Source organism: Balaenoptera musculus, chromosome 9, assembly GCF_009873245.2.
Source record: "Balaenoptera musculus isolate JJ_BM4_2016_0621 chromosome 9, mBalMus1.pri.v3, whole genome shotgun sequence".
In the NCBI taxonomy this organism is placed as follows: domain Eukaryota; kingdom Metazoa; phylum Chordata; class Mammalia; order Artiodactyla; family Balaenopteridae; genus Balaenoptera; species Balaenoptera musculus.
Window position 1 is genome coordinate 76,992,543 of NC_045793.1, and position 19,821 is coordinate 77,012,363.

The following is a 19,821-nucleotide window of genomic DNA, read 5'->3' on the forward strand; positions in this document are numbered from 1 at the left end:
ACCCTGGGGGAGACTGAACCAGACCTACCTGCTAGTGTTGGAGGGTCTCCTGCAGAGGCGGGGGCTGGCTCTGTTTCACCATGGGGACAAGGACACTGGCAGCGGAGGTTCTGGGAAGTACTCCTTGGCGTGAGCCCTCCCAGAGACTGCCATTAGCCCCACCAAAGAGCCCAGGTAGGCTCCAGTGTTGGGTTGCCTCAGGCAAAACAACCAACAGGGAGGGAACCCAGCCCCACCCATCAACAGTTAAGTGGATTAAAGTTTTACGGAGCTCTGACCAGCCACAGCAACAGTCAGCTCTCCCCACCACCAGAGTCTCCCATCAAGCCTCTTAGATAGCCTCAACCAACAGAGGGCAGACAGCAGAAGCAAGTAAAACTACAATCCTGCAGCCTGTGGAACAAAAGCCACAGTTACAGAAAGATAGACAAGATGAAAAGGTAGAGGGCTATATACCAGATGAAGGAACAAGAAAAAACCCCAGAAAAACAACTAAACGAAGTGGAGATGGGCAACCTTCCAGAAAAAGAATTCAGAATAATGATAGTGAAGATGATCCAGGACCTCGGAATAAGAATGGAGGCAAAGATTGAGAAGATGCAAGAAATGATTAACAAAGGCCTAGAAGAAGTAAAGAACAAACAAACAGAGATGACCAATACAATAACTGAAATGAAAACTACACTAGAAGGAATCAATAGCAGAATAACTGAGGCAGAAGAACGGATAAGTGATCTGGAAGACAGAATGGTGGAATTCACTGCTGCGGAACAGACTAAAGAAAAAAGAATGAAAAAAAATGAAGACAGCCTAAGAGATCTCTGGGACAACATTAAACGCAACAACATTCACATTATAGGGGTCCCAGAAGGAGAAGAGAGAGAGAAAGGACCAGAGAAAATATTTGAAGAGATTATAGTCGAAAACTTCCCTAACATGGAAAAGGAAATAGCCACCCAAGTCCAGGAAGCGCAGAGAGTCCCATACAGGATAAACCCAAGGAGAAACACGCCGAGACACATAGTAATCAAAGTGGCAAAAATTAAAGACAAAGAAAAATTATTGAAAGCAGCAAGGGAAAAACGACAAATAACATACAAGGGAACTCCCATAAGGTTAAAAGCTGATTTCTCAGCAGAAACTCTACAAGCCAGAAGGGAGTGGCATGATATACTTAAAGTGATGAAAGGGAAGAACCTACAACCAAGATTACTCTACCCGGCAAGGATCTCATTCAGATTTGATGAAGAAATCAAAAGCTTTACAGACAAGCAAAAGCTAAGAGAATTCAGCACCACCAAACCAGCTCTACAACAAATGCTAAAGGAACTTCTCTAAATGGGAAACACAAGAGAAGAAAAGGACCTACAAAAACAAACCCAAAACAATTAAGAAAATGGTCACAGGAACATACATATCGATAATTACCTTAAACATCAATGGATTAAATGCCCCAACCAAAAGACACAGGCTTGCTGAATGGATACAAAAACAAGACCCATATATATGCTGTCTACAAGAGACCCACTTTAGACCTAGGGACACATACAGACTGAAAGTGAGGGGATGGAAAAAGATATTCCATGCAAATGGAAATCAAAAGAAAGCTGGACTAGTTATACTCGTATCAGATAAAATAGACTTTAAAATAAAGAATTTTACAAGAGACAAGGAAGGACACTACATAATGATCAAGGGATCAATCCAAGAAGAAGATGTAACAATTATAAATATATATGCACCCAACATAGGAGCATCTCAATACATAAGGCAACTGCTAACAGCTATAAAAGAGGAAATTGACAGTAACACAATAATAGTGGGGGACTTTAACACCTCACTTACACCAATGGACAGATCATCCAAAATGAAAATAAATAAGGAAACAGAAGCTTTAAATGACACAATAGACCAGACAGATTTAATTGATATTTATAGGACATTCCATCCAAAAACAGCAGATTACACGTTCTTCTCAAGTGCGCACGGAACATTCTCCAGGATAGATCACATCTTGGGTCACAAATCAAGCCTCAGTAAATTTAAGAAAATTGAAATCATATCAAGCATCTTTTCTGACCACAACGCTATGAGATTAGAAATGAATTACAGGGAAAAAAACGTAAAAAGCACAAACACATGGAGGCTAAACAATACGTTACTAAATAACCAAGAGATCACTGAAGAAATCAAAGAGGAAATCAAAAAATACCTAGAGACAAATGACAATGAAAACACGACGATCCAAAACCTATGGGATACAGCAAAAGCAGTTCTAAGAGGGAAGTTTATAGCTATACAAGCCTACCTAAAGAAACAAGAAAAATCTCAAGTAAACAATCTAACGTTACACCTAAAGAAAGTAGAGAAAGAAGAACAAACAAAACCCAAAGTTAGCAGAAGGAAAGAAATCATAAAGATCAGAGCAGAAATAAATGAAATAGAAACAAAGAAAACAATAGCAAAGATCAATAAAACTAAAAGCTGGTTCTTTGAGAAGATAAACAAAATTGATAAGCCATTAGCCAGACTCATCAAGAAAAAGACGGAGAGGACTCAAATCAATAAAATTAGAAATGAAAAAGGAGAAGTTACAACAGACACCGCAGAAATACAAAGCATCCTAAGAGACTACTACAAGCAACTTTATGCCAATAAAATGGACAACCTGGAAGAAATGGACAAATTCTTAGAAAGGTATAACCTTCCAAGACTGAACCAGGAAGAAACAGAAAATATGAACAGACCTATCACAAGTAATGAAATTGAAACTGTGATTAAAAATCTTCCAACAGGGGCTTCCCTGGTGGCGCAGTGGTTGGGAGTCTGCCTGCCAATGCAGGGGACACGGGTTCGAGCCCTGGTCTGGGAGGATCCCACATGCCGCGGAGCGGCTAGGCCCGTGAGCCACAACTACTGAGCCTGCGCATCTGGAGCCTGTGCTCTGCAACAGGAGAGGCCGCAATAGTAAGAGGCCCGCGCATCGCGATGAAGAGTGGCCCCCACTTGCCGCAACTGGAGAAAGCCCTCGCACAGAAACGAAGACCCAACACAGCCAAAAATAAAATAAAATCAATTAATTAATTAAAAAAAAAAAAATCTTCCAACAAACAAAAGTCCAGGACCAGATGGCTTCACAGGTGACTTCTATCAAACATTTAGAGAAGAGCTAACACCCATCCTTCTCAAACTCTTCCAAAAAATTGTGGAGGAAGGAACACTCCCAAACTCATTCTATGAGGTCACCATCACCCTGATACCAAAACCAGACAAAGACACTACAAAAAAAGAAAATTACAGACCGATATCACTGATGAATATAGATGCAAAAATCCTCAACAAAATACTGGCAAACAGAATCCAATAACACATTAAAAGGATCATACACCACGATCAAGTGGGATTTATCCCAGGGATGCAAGGATTCTTCAATATACGCAAATCAATCAATGTGATACACCTTATTAACAAATTGAAGAATAAAAACCATATGATCATCTCAATAGATGCAGAAAAAGCTTTTGACAAAATTCATCACCCATTTATGATAAAAACTCTCCAGAAAGTGGGCATAGAGGGAACCTACCTCAACATAATAAAGGCCATATATGACAAACCCACAGCAAACATCATTCTCAATGGTGAAAAACTGAAAGCATTTCCTCTAAGATCAGGAACGAGACAAGGATGTCCACTCTCACCACTATTATTCAACATAGTTCTGGAAGTCCTAGCCACGGCAATCAGAGAAGAAAAAGAAATAAAAGGAATACAAATTGGAAAAGAAGAAGTAAAACTGTCACTGTTTGCAGATGACAGGATACTATACACAGAGAATCCTAAAACTGCCACCAGAAAACTGCGAGAGCTAATTAATGAATATGGTAAAGTTGCAGGATACAAAATTAATGCACAGAAATCTCTTGCATTCCTATACACTAATGATGAAAAATCTGAAAGAGAAATTATGGAAACACTCCCATTTACCATTGCAACAAAAAGAATAAAATACCTAGGAATAAACCTACCTAGGGAGACAAAAGACCTGTATGCAGAAAACTATAAGACACTGATGAAAGAAATTAAAGAAGATACCAACAGATGGAGAGATATACCATGTTCTTGGATTGGAAGAATCAACATTGTGAAAATGACTATACTACCCAAAGCAATCTACAGATTCAATGCAATCCCTATCAAATTACCAATGGCATTTTTTACGGAGCTAGAACAAATCATCTTAAAATTTGTATGGAGACACAAAAGACCCCGAATAGCCAAAGCAGTCTTGAGGGAAAAACACGGAGCTGGAGGAATCAGACTCCCTGACTTTAGACTATACTACAAAGCTACAGTAATCAAGACAATATGGTACTGGCACAAAAACAGAAACATAGATCAATGGAACAAGATAGAAAGCCCAGAGATAAACCCACACACCTATGGTCAACTAATCTATGACAAAGGAGGCAAAGATATACAATGGAGAAAAGACAGTCTCTTCAATAAGTGGTGCTGGGAAAACTGGACAGCTACATGTAAAAGAATGAAATTAGAATACTCCCTAATACCATACACAAAAATAAACTCAAAATGGATTCGAGACCTAAATGTAAGACTGGACACTATAAAACTCTTAGAGGAAAACATAGGAAGAACACTCTTTGACATAAATCACAGCAAGATCTTTTTTGATCCACCTCCTAGAGTAATGGAAATAAAAACAAAAATAAACAAATGGGACCTAATGAAACTTCAAAGCTTTTGCACAGCAAAGGAAACCATAAACAAGACGAAAAGACAACCCTCAGAATGGGAGAAAATATTTGCAAACGAATCAATGGACAAAGGATTAATCTCCAAAATATATAAACAGCTCATTCAGCTCAATATTAAAGAAACAAACACCCCAATCCAAAAATGGGCAGAAGACCTAAATAGACATTTCTCCAAAGAAGACATACAGATGGCCAAGAAGCACATGAAAAGCTGCTCAACATCACTAATTATTAGAGAAATGCAAATCAAAACTACAATGAGGTATCACCTCACACCAGTTAGAATGGGCATCATCAGAAAATCTACAAACAGCAAATGCTGGAGAGGGTGTGGAGAAAAGGGAACCCTCTTGCACTGTTGGTGGGAATGTAAACTGATACAGCCACTATGGAGAACAATATGGAGGTTCCTTAAAAAACTAAAAATAGAATTACCATATGACCCAGCACTCCCACTACTGGGCAAATACCCTGAGAAAACCATAATTCAAAAAGACACATGCACCTGAATGTTCATTGCAGCACTATTTACAATAGCCAGGTCATGGAAGCAACCTAAATGCCCATCAACAGACGAATGGATAAAGAAGTTGTGGTACCTATATACAATGGAATATTACTCAGCCATAAAAAGGAACGAAATTGAATCATTTGTTGAGACGTGGATGGATCTAGAGACTGTCATACAGAGTGAAGTAAGTCAGAAAGAGAAAAACAAATATCATATATTAATGCATGTATGTGGAACCTAGAAAAATGGTACAGATGAGCCGGTTTGCAGGGCAGAAGTTGAGACACAGATGTAGAGAATGGACATATGGACACCAAGGGGAGAAAACTGCAGTGGGGTGGGGATGGTGGTGTGCTGAATTGGGCGATTGGGATTGACATGTATACACTGATGTGTATAAAATTGATGCCTAATAAGAACCTGCAGTATAAAAAAAAAACAAACAAAACAACTAATACTAAACTTTCATTGGGTTATTTGTATGGAAATATGTTAATATAAATGTTTCAGACATTACATGAAATTTCTAAAAATCTTATATGTTCTGGTATAATGTTATAAGTCATAATCCTAGTTATTACTTTAAAATGTATATCTCAGAAATAACTAATTTTCTTGTCAACTGCATTATTATGAACTTTCATCAAATCTTTAACCGTGGTCATTTTTAAGTCTTTTGTCATTTACAGACAGTTCTGGGTGTACTCTGATGCTTTTGCAAATATGTTCCTATAAAAGGGTTTCATCTTCAAGAAATTCATGGAAAAGACTCTGACAAGTACAGGTTTCTGGTAACTGACTGTACTGCTGAACTGAATGAATAAGCATTTTCAGAACTCTAATGAAAAACTGATGAACTCATAAAAGTGCTAACAAAAGACCAAGATGAAAAAAAAAAATTAATTCATGGGACTGAGTGAACTGATGAGGATGAGTATAATTTTTGTGACTTTCTGCCTGAATTAAAAAAAAAAAAAATCCCACAAGGACTCAGAGGCAAAGAATATACAAATCAATTTTCACTGCAAAGTAAAGGAGCTGTTACAGTGGAGGATTACTGGACTGAATGTCAATATTATGACATAGTATGAGTGTGTTTCATGTTTGGTAATTGCAATCATTGTTGCTTTTGTTGTGGTCATCCAAGTACAATGCTTGGTGTCAGTCTATTTATCTCTTGTAAAAATAAAATACAGTGTGTGTATGTGAAAAAAAAAAAAAACTAATATGAAGTCAGTGGTAAAATTAAAACCATAAAATACACTATAAGGTAGAGGTGACCCTGAAGCTCAGTAACAGACAACACCAAGCTGCATCCAGTAGAAAGTAAGGTTCTATCATGTACTACAAAGCTCGGTCTCTAGAAGCAGAGGGAAGCATATGAGCAAAGGTTCTTATTAAACAAGCATCAATTAATATCAAGTCAGGATAAAATTTCTAGCATACAGAAATAAAGCTGTGTCTGATCAAAGACTTGCCCACGTTTAATTAAGCAGGAAAGAAACATGATTAAGTCATGTCTTATGGAAAAGAAGTCATGAAGAGTATTTAAAATCAGAAATATTTGTTCAGCTGGGCCACTTCAAGTAATGTTCAACAATACTGGAAGTGCACAGAACGTGCTCAGAGCTGATGGGCATCAAATTTGCTGAGAAAGGAGAACGTGGATAATAATGGGTGTAAACTTAGTAGGACTTAGCATTAATCCATCCTAATGAGGCCGGCATCTGGGAACACAGCCCACGCAGTAACAGCCATAGGGAGCATCACTCAATGATGCTTCCAACTTCCCTGTGACTCATTTCTTCAACACAAGGTCTGATGTTTTTCTTTGAAAAAGAAAAAAATAAGAAACTGAATTTTACCCAAAATAGAAAGCTGGGGGCTTCCCTGGTGGCACAGTGGTTAAGAATCTGCCTGCCAATGCAGGGGACAAGGGTTCCAGCCCTGGTCCGGGAAGATCCCACATGCCGCTGAGCAACTAAGCCCGTGCGCCACAACTACTGAGCCTGTGCTCTAGAGCCCGCGAGCCACAACTACTGAAGCGCGTGTGCCACAACTACTGAAGCCCGCGTGCCTAGAGCCCGTGCTCCGCAACAAGAGAAGCCACCGCAATGAGAAGCCCGCACACCGCAACGAAGAGTAGCCCCCGCTCTCCACAACTAGAGAAAGCCCGCACGCAGCAACAAATACCCAACACAGCCAAAAATAATAAAAATTTTTTTTAAAGTTATAAAAAAAAAAACTAGAAAGCTGTATTTTAAGGTAAAATACTATTAGAAAAACTAACCGAAAACACTTGAACTACTTATAAAACAAGTAGCCAAAGCAAGATAAAATACCAGATTTCTCTCTAAAACACAACTTGTTCCCTGCTAGCAAAGAGCCCAACATAGCTTGGAGGAAGATTTCAATTTGCTCCCCCGCCCAACCCCACAATCCACAAACAAAAAACACAACAAACAGCTCAACACCATTTTTTTAGAAGACTTCAGTGACTGATTTCTCCTTCAGCAAACTCAATGACCTGAGACAAAAAACTTATATCCTATTTTCTTCTACCTACCCTCTCCATCCCTCCCAACACCCCACCCCCCGTAAAATCCAGCAAACTAACTATTAAAAAAATGTTTAAATCTATTACAGAGTTGAAAAAGTTTCCAACCAAGAGATGTGTGTGAACACTGACCATTCGTCTATATCAGGCTCTGTTCTGGGTCTTTGATGACAACACCGGGGAAGACACAGCCCCTGGCCCCTAAGTTTTAGAGTCCGATGGGAGAATAGAAACAAGTCAGAAGGCAATTAAAATATCAAGTGCTGAGTGGTGCTATAGTGCTAAGTATAAGAGAAATATAGGGTACACACCTAATCCAGGTATGGCAGAAAAATATAAGGCTTTGTGAAAGAAATGACATCTAAGTTAAAGGCTAAGTAATTATGGGAATTAAGAAAAACAGAAAGAACCAAATGGATTATAGGCAGAGAAAACATGTATGCAAAAGCCCTGATACTAAGAGAGTGATGGGGTTGAGGAAAAGTAAAGTTACTTCACTATAGCAGAGCCAAAGGATGAAAATTTCAGCCAAAGGGCAAAATCCATTGAAGAAGTTTATTAATTCATAATAAACTATGGGGTGAGGCACCTGTGTTATCTGCTGGTTCTCATGGTGACCCTGAAAGGGCCATACTGTTAATCTCTTTTCCACAGATGGGAAAAAGGCTCTGTATGGTTGAGTCACCTTCGCACAAAGCCCCCAGTCTTCCTATCCATCATTCTGGGGCTTGATGTTCAGACACGGAAGCCCCATCACCTCTTCCTTATATTCTATGAAAACACATCTTCAAATTTATGTGGAGAGTAAGCAAAGCACTGAAAACCTTTAGTGAAAATGCATGCAGCAGATCCAGCCCTAGCACATAGTAGGGATGCAAATAAGTTCAATAAAGGCTTATAACAAGAGAAGCAGAGGCAAGCAGGGGCTAGGCTCTGCAGCTCAGGGAAGAGAGATAAAAATGACCCTAGGTCCACAGTTTTGTGGGCTGGACAAGGTCAAGCCGGAGCTGGGGCATGCACCAGTACCACCTTGAATCTGATGTTGGACTGTAGCTATCTTTTCTGTTATGTACGAAAAGGCACCAGTTATTCAGCAACATGTACCTCCTTCTTCCTCATTTTCTGACAGGAATGGCACATCTGCTGTGCAAAATGACAAGCTGTACTCTGAACAGAAATCTCACTAGGTTTTGAAGCGCTTAATCTTCATGTGTTTCCCTGTGATTACAGCCCCCACTCTTGAGATCGTGGCCCTACCATTTATTTGACATTTGAGAGCTGACCGCAGTGAGGTCCTATTATGGCAGGCTGAATAATGGTTCCAAATATGTCTACTTCCTAATCCCTGAAACCTGTGAATGTTACCTCACATGACAAAAGAGACTCTGCAGATGTGATTAAACTAAGGATCTTGAGCTAGGGAGGTTATCCCCAATTATCCAGGTGGGCCGGATGTTGTCACAAGGGTCCTTACAAAAGGGGCACTAGAGGAATCAAAGTCAAAGAGAAAGCCATGTGACAACACAAGCGGAGACTGGAGTGATGCACTTTGAACCTGGAGGAGAGGCTACAAGCCAGGAAATACAGACAGCCTCTAAAAACTGGAAAAGGCAAGTAAATGAATTCTCCTCCACACCTCCAGAAGGTACCAGCCCTGCCAACACCTTGACCTCTGAGACTGATTTCAGACTCCTGGCTTCTCAAACTGTAAGAAAGTAAAATTCTGTTGTTTTAAGCCACCAAGTTTGTGGTAATTTCTTACAGCAGCAATAGGAAACTAATATACCTACATTTATGTTAGCATGAAAAACAAATTTTCTGTGCCAGCAATCCCCCCTGAATTGCTTTAAAATAGTCCAAAAAACCAACAAAATTAGGGGATATCGATAAAACAAGAACAGAATACTGATAATCTTTAAAGCTGGGTACATGGGGGTTCATTATACTATTTTCTCTATATGTGTATATTTGGAATCTTTCAAACTACATAATTTTAAAAGTCACTTTAAAATTCCTAAGGAAGAAGACATACAGATGGCCAAAAAGCACATGAAAAGATGCTCAATGTGATTAATTATTAGAGTAATAAAATCAAAGCTACAATGAATCACCTCACACCAGTCGGAACGGCCATCATCAAAAAGTCTACAAACAATAAATGCTGGAGAGGGTGTAGAGAAAAGGGAACCCTCGTGCACTGTTGGTGGGAACGTAAATTGGTGCAGGCACTATGGAGAACAGTATGGAGGTTCCTTAAAAAACTAAAAATAGAACTACCATGTGATCTAGCAATCCCACTCCTGGAATGTATCTGGAGAAAACCATACTTCAAAAAGATACATGCACCCCAATTTTCATTGCAGCACTATTTACATTAGCCAAGACACGGAAGCAACCTAAATGTCCATCGACAGAGGAATGGATAAAGACGATGTGGTACATATATACAATGGAATATTAGCCATAAAAAAGAATGAAATACTGCTATTTGCAGCAACATGGATGGACCTAGAGATTATCATATTAAGTGAGGTAAGTCAGAGAAAGACACATATCATATGATATCACTTATATGTGGAATCTAAAAATAAAATGATACAAATGAACTTACTTACAAAACAGAAACAGACTTTGAAAACAAATGTCGGGGGAGGGATAAATTAGGAGTTTGGGATTAACTATACACACTACTATATATAAAATAATCAACAAGGACCTACTGTATAGCACAGGGAACTCTATTCAATATTCTGTAATAACCTATATGAGAAAAGAATCTGAAAAAGAATGGGCATATGTATAACTGAATCACTTAGCTGTATACCTGAAACTAACACAACACTGTAAATCAACTACACTCCAATATAAAATAAAAATTAAACTGAAAAAATTCAACTATAAAATAAAATTCCTAAGGAAGATACCACGTGTCGACACCTTCCCCAACATCTTTGTCATCTCAGGATGCTGTAACAAATACCAAAGACTGGATGGCTTAAACAACAGAAATTTATTTCTCACAGTTCTAGAGGCTGGAAGTCTAAGATCAGGGTGCCAGCCTGGTTGAGTTCTTGGTGAGGGCCCTCTTACTGATCTATAGACAGTCACCTTCTTGCTATATTCTCACATGGCAGAGAGAAAGCATCTCTTGTGTCTCTTCTTATAAGGGCACTAATCCCATTCATAGGGCTCTACTCTCATGACCTAATTATCTCCCAAAGGCTCCACCTCCTAATACCATCATATTGGGGATTAGGGCTTCAACATATAAGTTCTGGGGAGACAAACATTCAGTCCACAGCACCCACTAAATCCAGATGAACCAGTTTTCCCCCCAACATTGGAACAAATTGTTATTTCTTTAGTCAAACACCATATCATATTACTGACTGGTGGTTATGGAACACGTGACAAAAAGTATGCACCTTTAAACATGTTCTCAGTGTGTATGAGAGGCACATGGGAACTGAGCAACTGAAGAAGCATTCATGTCTCCTGTATCCCATTTCTCTAGGATAGAGGATCATGGAATAAGACAATGTCCAAAAATTCTCCACCCGAATTATTATATTGCTTTTCTGGCTGATCATATATAGGTAAATCTATCTAAGATGATGAACACATCTCCACTCTGTAGAAGTCAAAAAACAAAATGTATCTGAGCTATATCTGAACAGGTGGTTTTGGTCTCAGAGAGCCCCAGACGACTGTGTCCTGCTCCTCAGGACACACATCTTGAGAGCTGGTGCTGTCAACAGAGCTTTCCCAAAGCATACCACCACCTCTGCCACACAGCTATCACAACCACAGGCGGCTGTTCCAACTAGGCTGACCCAGCCTTACAAAGCAAGATAGACAATAGAATCATGTCCTTCCACCAAACTGCATTTGCTACATGCACCAAAAATTTTAAGAAACACCCCAAGGCCCAAGCATTTCCAGTTCACTCGAGAACAACTTCAAAGGCCACCTCGTGACTCTGTGCCTGGGTCCACCCCATAGGCACTTACACAAACACAGGCCAAAGCCAATTGTATGCATCACAGCAGAAGGACCGCGTGTGAAGAGACAGCTGGAGGAGGGGAGGTATTCAGGATGCTATCAAAACTCAGATTTTTAACTCACACTGGAAGGAAGGTCCCTACAAAAATCAGACAATTGTTCTGCTGTTCCAGAGTAACCCAAAAGTAGGAAGAACAAGCTGGTCACATTTAAGATTCAGTCACCGTGCCAAAAGCATCCAATCTCTCAGGCAGTACTTTCAGTCTCCCCACAGATTCTCAGGAGAAGCAGGTGCAGGCCCCCTGCTGAGGGTGTTCTGTCATCAGCGTCACCAATGTGAACTGCTTGTGGCATTTTATGATCCAGGACCCTTCTTGGCTTGTTATAAGAAATATTTTCAATCACTAAGACTCTTCACGGTATGAAAAACATTGCAGGAAGTCTTCTGAAATTAAGGTTGGAAAAGTCACTGCTTCTCTGTGGAAGTGCATGGAGAAAACACGGTGGATTTTAAGTATATAAAGCTAACGAGAAATCAAAACCAGTTTGAGATACGCCTGTTAAATTACACCGCAAATTTCTGTCATGGAATAAAAAAGCATCCCTGATAGTGAAGGCAGTTAAGTTCACTTCCATCATTAAACAAGAGTTTTTGTAAAAAGTAATATTTATGGACAACAAAGGAGGTGTTGGGAATAAAACATTTGAGCATTTGGCTAGGGAGAATGCAACTATAATCTTCCAAGATGGACTTCCCTGGTGGTTAAAAATCCGCCTGCCAATGCAGGGGACACAGGTTCGATCCTTAGTCTGGGAAAATCACACATGCCTCGGAGCAACTAAGCCCGTGCGCCACAACTACTAAGCCTGTGCTCTAGAGCCCGCGAGCCACAACTCCTGAAGCCCACGCGCCACAACTACTGAAGCCCGTGCGCCTAGAGCCTGTGCTCTGCAACAAGAGAAGACACTGCAATGAGAAGCCCACACACTGCAACGAAGAGTAGCCCCCGCTCACCGCAACTGGAGAAACCCCGTGTGCAGCAACAAAGACCCAAGCAGACCAAAATTTTAAAAAATAATAAGATAAATTTATTTTTAAAAAAATCTTCCAAGAGGAAGAATTTTTCAGATACATACATTCATTTCGGGTGACTTCAGGGAAAGAAAGACTGAGATAAAGAGACCACACCATGGCAAGGTAGGTTCAGAAGTAGAGATTAAACATTTAGAAATTTTTATGGGAAATTCCCTGACAGTCCAGTGGTTAGGACTCAGGACTCAGCGCTTTCACTGACGAGGGCACAGGTTCAATCCCTGGTCAGGGAACTAAGATCCCACAAGCTGCATGGTGTGGGGGGAGAGAGACAGAGACAGAGACAGAGACAGAGAGACAGAGAGAGAGAGAGAGAGAGAGAGGGAGGGAGGGAAAAGAAAGAAAGAAAAAGGAAGGAAGGAAGGAAGGGGAAGAAGAGAAAGAAGGAAAGAAAGAAAGAAAGGAAGGAAGGAAGGAAGGAGGGAAGGGGGGGAGGGGGAGAGAGAGAGAGACAGAGAGAAAGAGAAAAAGAAAGGAAGGAAGGAAGAAAGAAAGGAGGGAAGGAAGGAAGGAAGGAAGGGAGGAAGGGAGGAGGGGGAGAGAGGGGGAGAGAGGGGGAGAGGGGGAGAGAGAGAGAGAGAGAGAGAGAGAGAGAGAGGGAGGGAGAGAGAGAGGGAGAAAGGAAGAAAGACATTTTTATGGCAGATTGCCAGGAATTTTATGTCTGCTAAATCTAAGAATAAAGACCAGGACTTGTCTTTTTGACTGACTTTAAAATTTCATTTTTCTAACAAATTTTGCATTTTATAAAATGTCAGTGATTGATTAGAAATTTAAAAACCTCATCCTTGGGACCTCTCTGGCCGTCCAGTGGTTATGACTCCACGCTCCCAATGCAAGGGACCTGTGCTCAATCCCTGGTTGGGGAACTAAGATCCCACATACCACACAGTGTGGCCAAAATACAAGACAAAACAATAAAACAAACAAACAAAAAACTCATCCTTCCATGAAGCTGGGGAAGGAATGACCTAGAGCAGTAATTCTCAATGGAGAAAACCTGACCACTTCGGGGGTGGTTTTAGAAAACTGTGGGTCCTCTGGGGTGAGGAAAGAGGGCCTCACGAACACTGGACAGGCAGAGACCAGACATGTCACACATCCTGATTTGTGCAGGGCAACCTCACACAGCGGACACACCCCAGCCCCGCACAGTTCTTCAAGGTCCTTGACATTCATATACACAAAAAGCCCAATTTTTCTGAGCATATACCCTAAGTATTTATTGCTCAGTTTTAATATATACTCTATCTTCCAAAACTGCAACCACCATGTAAATCAATATACAATTATATTTTGACCTGCTTATCACCACTACAGAAAATCGCTTAACTGAGAGCAACACAACGTTGAGTCGCCCATGTCATACCTGTATATTATCAGCACCAGTACTGGTCTGCTGAGGATTAGTCTATAATAATACAAGTACTGTACAAGTACTTGATTATTTCACTATGCCTCAAGCTCTGGTCATGCCCAAGTGTTTATGTACTGAAAAATTATTTTGTATCAACTATTTCCCTTTTATTTCTTCTTTCTGGTATCACTAGGATATTATACTGATTTTTAAATTTTACATATTTTAAAGTATTTAAATACATATATAATTATATTTTCTGTGAATTTCACTTCAGGACTGTAATTGGGACATTAGAAAATGCTTGTTAAAAAGAGGGTGCAGGGGGATTCCCTGGTGTTCCAGTGTGGTTAAGACTCGGGCTTTCACTGCCGTCGACCCAGTTTCAATCCCTGATCGGGGAACTAAGATCCCACAGGCTGTACAGTGCGGCCAAAAAAAATACAATAAAATAAGCAATAAAAGCAAGCAAGCAAACAACAAAAAAAGAGGGTGCAGGTCTGAGGGTTGAAAATGCAAGTCTCTTTATTTAAATATCTCAGTGTTCATTATAGGTCAAACATAGTAAGAAATTATAGTATATCTAAATAAAAACATACTGATGAAGTTAGTGGTGCAAGTCACAAACAGACTTGCAGGGGAAGTGAGAGGTCACATTCTTATTTTTACATATGAGATGACAGAACTACTGCAGTTTAAAAAGGGGGCTTTAAGGTCAGGTTGCCTGGTCTGAATCCCACTCATCCAATGTTAGCTGTAAAACCTAGGCAAGTCTTGCCATTTCTCAGCTACCTCCCCTCCACCCCCCTAAAGTCAGGATAGCACTATTTCCTTTCGATATCTAGGGTTGACTGGATGAATCAAATGAGACTCCTGAAGAGTTTAGCATCCTGCCCTGCCCATGGTCAGGGCCCCCCACGTGTATGCTACTAAGTTGATCTAAAACTTAAAGGCAGAGTAGTAAAGAAAAGAGGGGAATAAGAGCTAGGAATGTAATTGTGAGCCTAAAAATGAGTGAAAATGGACAAATCAAATATAGGACTTGTTAAAAAGAAAAATGACTGAAATATCAATTCACTACCATCAATCCAACTAAGCTAATGAAACGATTTTAATTCTTTTTATACACACTTGTACATGGAGGAAGAGTGACACAAAACAACATTAGGCCAAGAAAGAATCTATCAAGATGAACACTGATCTCTATTTGGATTATGGTCATGCTCTGAAAAGCATCACATGACTTCATCAGTTCAACTAATGCTTACTGAACACCTCCTTTTGTGTGTAAGAACCAACAACTGAGGAATCCTGAGAAGGTGTCAGTGCACGTATACTACACATCTAGGGAAGACCACAGAAAATTACAGCCTTTCTCATCCCCACATGAGAATAACTCTAAATAGTAAGACTGTATTTTTGGGTAAGACCAAGTAGGCCATTCAGCAATACAAAAGTACAAAAGGGAAAAAAATACCCCGAGTACTGAGGCAACCCTGCCTCTCTGGTTGCTGATGCTAAAATTAGAAACAGGATTAAGAGTGCCCTGCCATTCCCAGTTGGTTTACTGTTCTAAACCCCCTGCCTGGGGACTTCTCCCTCCCGCATGTTAACCTTGAATATTCTGTTCATTAATGTCAGAGGTGGGAAGCAATAGGAAAAGAGCAAAAAATGAAGGCTTTTATAAATTTAAATGTGAAATTATCTCTCTTTTAGCATTACACACACATCTCCAGTACTGGATCACATGGACAGTTTGAATACAAGCTTCTTTTTGTAAATGATAGCTAAGTGCCTGCTCAGCCTTAATTCAACCAAGGGTTACCTATGAGAAAAAAAAAAAACCTTAAAGCAAGTTACTTAATAGTTGCTCTATTCTTAAGAAATAAATGATTCGGGCTTCCTTGGTGGCACAGTGGTTGAGAATCTGCCTGCCAATGCAGGGGACACGGGTTCGAGCCCTGGTCTGGGAAGATCCCACATGCCGTGGAACAACTGGGCCCGTGAGCCACAACTACTGAGCCTGGGCGTCTGGAGCCTGTGCTCCGCAACAAGAGAGGTCGCAACAGTGAGAGGCCCGCACACCACGATGAAGAGTGGCCCCCGCTCGCCGCAACTAGAGAAAGCCCACGCACAGAAACGAAGACCCAACACAGCCAAAAATAAATAAATAAATAAATAAATAAAAATTAAAATAAAAAAAAAGAAATAAATGATTCAATATCATTTATTTCTCAAGAGATAATTTCACCTCTTGAAATTTCAAAGTAACAAGAAAACTATAAACTGAGTGGGGATAGTCTACCCTGTTTCTCCCATGGAATGATGATAAAATCTGGACAGAATGTATGACGCAACTATTTGAAGACTCTGAAAAGTATATGAGGGACTTCCCTGGTGGGGAAGTGGTTAAGAATCCGCCTGCCAATGCAGGGGACACGGGTTCCAGCCCTGGTCCGGGAAGACCTCACATGCCACGGAGCAACTCAGCCTGTGCACCACAACTACTGAGCCTGCGCTCTAGAGCCCGCGAGCCACAACTACTGAAGCCCACGCGCCTAGAGCTCGTGCTCCACAACAAGAGAAGCCACCACAATGGGAAGCCCGCATGCTGCAACGAAGAGTAGCCCCCACTCGCCACACCTAGAGAAAGCCTACGTGCAGCAACGAAGACCCAACGCAGCCAAAAATAAATTTTAAAAGAATAAATTAATTTTTTTAAAAAAAGAAAAGTAGATGATAGCAGGTGGAGCGGGGAATTTAAAGTACCACCAAACGTGAGATGATTTATTCTGCCCTTCTTCCCTCTGGTATGCCCCAGCCTGGACTTGGGGCAGTTTAAAACTTGGAAATTGTTACTGAGCACAGACAGAACTCGAGGAGAAGTCCTGTAGCTCTGGCTTGAAGAGCAGGAAAGGGGTACCTAAAACTCTGATGAAGGGGAAGAACTATGGTTCCAAGGGGGTGGGTTGAATCCTATTGCTTTTTTGCCCCTGTCTTCCTGCCACTTAGCCCCAGACATGAGTGTAGTCATGAGAAGTGCACAACCAAGCAGGGTAACTAAGGCCCTATCTTTTTTGGCTGAAGAACCAGAAAGAGAAGCCCTTGGGAATCAAAGTACTAATCAGATCATGCAAAGGGAGGAGCTCAGGAAAGCAACTGCATGAAGTTGTTTAGGAAATCCTGGATTTAGCTCCAATATGCACATGCTTGCATCAGAAAACAAACAGCATACCCAAGACTTTGAGAGCAGAACCATGGGAGAGATCATCACCCAGGTCCCAAACTGGCCACCACTGAGTGCTGTTACACACATGAGACAGATCCAAAGAGTACTTCAAAGGCTTCAAAAATGAAGTGAAATTGGAACCATAATCCACAGAAGGCTGGCTGCAACTTGCAGCCTGAAGCCAATTGGGTCAAATTGTATTCTAAAATGAAATTATCAACATTCTCCATAGGATTTGAACCAAGATCCAGAGTCTCATAATATTATATTCAAAATGTTCAAGGTACAATCCAAAATTACTTATATAAAGAGCTAGGAAAATCTCACGTCGTAGGGGATAAGGTAATCAACAAATGCAAATGCCAAGAATGACACGGATGTTGGAATTATCTGACAGACTTTAAAGAAACTATTAGAAAAATGTTCCACAAAGGGTGAGCACTCTTGAAAAGAACAGAAAGAAAATGTCCAAGAAACAGTAGGTATAAAAGAAATAAAAATTTAGAACCAAAACACAATAACCCTAAATAAACTCACTGGATGAACAAAACAGCTGACTGGAAACAACAAAGGAAATTGTCACTGCTCACGAAGACAGATCAATAGCAATTATTCAATCTGAACAACTGAGAGAAAAAATGTACAGACGCTCGAAGCCCTGTGGGAAAATAACAAAAGCCTAATTTACGTTATCGGTATCTCAGAAAGACAGGAAAAAGGAAAAATATTTGCTGAACATATCTTTGAATAAATGGTTACTGAAGTGCTCGCTTCGGCAGCACATATACTAAATATTGGAACAACACAGAGAAGATCAGCATGGCCCCTGTGCAAGGATGACACACAAATCCGTGAAGCGTTCCATATTTCTTAAAGACCTAAATGTAAGGCCAGACACTATAAAACTCTTAGAGGAAAACATAGGCAGAACACTCTATGACAAAAATCACAGCAAGATCCTTTATGACCCACCTCCTAGAGAAATGGAAATAAAAACAAAAAGAAACAAATGGGACCTAATGAAACTTAAAAGCTTTTGCACAGCAAAGGAAACCATAAACAAGATGAAAAGACAACCCTCAGAATGGGAGAAAATATTTGCAAACGAAGCAACTGACAAAGGATTAATCTCCAAAATATACAAGCAGCTCATGCAGCTCAGTACCAAAAAACAAACAACCCAATCCAAAAATGGGCAGAAGACCTAAATAGACATTTCTCCAAAGAAGACATACAGATTGCCAACAAACACATGAAAGGATGCTCAAAATCACTAACCATTAGAGAAATGCAAATCAAAACTACAATGAGCTATCACCTCACACCGGTCAGAATGGCCACCATCAAAAAATCTATAAACAATAAATGCTGGAGAGGGTGTGGAGAAAAGGGAACCCTCCTGCACTGTTGGTGGGATTGTAAATTGATACAGCCACTATGGAGAACAGTATGGAGGTTCCTTAAAAAAATAAAATTAAAACGATCATATGACCCAGCAATCCCACTACTGGGCATATACCCTGAGAAAACCATATTTCAAAAAAGTAGTCATGTACCACAATGTTCATTGCAGCTCTATTTACAATAGCCAGGACATGGAAGCAACCTAAATGTCCATCGACAGATGAATGGATAAAGAAGATGTGGCACATATATACAATGGAATATTACTCAGCCATAAAAAGAAACAAAATTGAGTTATTTGAAGTGAGGTGGATGGACCCAGAGTCTGTCATACAGAGTGAAGTAAGTCAGAAAGAGAAAAACAAATACCATATGCTAACACATATATATGGAATCTAAAAAAAAAATGGTTCTGATGAACATAAGGGCAGGACAGGAATAAAGATGGAGACAGAGAGAATGGACTTGAGGACACGGGGAGGGGGAAGGGTAAGCTGGGGTGAAGTGAGAGAGTAGCACTGACATATATACACTACCAGATGTAAAATAGATAGCTAGTGGGAAGCAGCCGCATAGCACAGGAGATGAGCTCAGTGCTTTGTGACCACCTAGAGGGGTGGGATAGGGAGGGTGGGAGGGAGATGCAAGAGGGAGGGGATATGGGGATATATGTATGCATATAGCTGATTCACTTTGTTATACAGCAGAAACTAACACAACATTGTAAAGCAATTATACATCAATAAAGATGTTAAAAAATATATATATGGTTACTGAAGATTCCCCAAATTTGGCAAAAGATATAAACCTATAGATTGAAAAAGTTCAGCGAACCCCTGTGAGATAATAGAAAATACATATACTGGTCTCCCAGCCTCAACCCCTCCTCT

At 40.3% G+C, this 19,821-nt stretch overlaps 1 protein-coding gene and 1 non-coding gene across 2 annotated transcripts in view; one reads left to right on the forward strand and one right to left on the reverse strand.

The window, feature by feature from the left end:
• IGF2BP3 (insulin like growth factor 2 mRNA binding protein 3) overlaps positions 1–19,821 on the reverse strand; it is a 148,698-nt gene that overhangs the window by 65,302 nt on the left and 63,575 nt on the right. The window lies entirely within an intron of this gene.
• Positions 18,291–18,398, forward strand: LOC118901410. Its single transcript, XR_005021383.1, has one exon. It is a non-coding gene; the product is annotated as a U6 spliceosomal RNA (small nuclear RNA).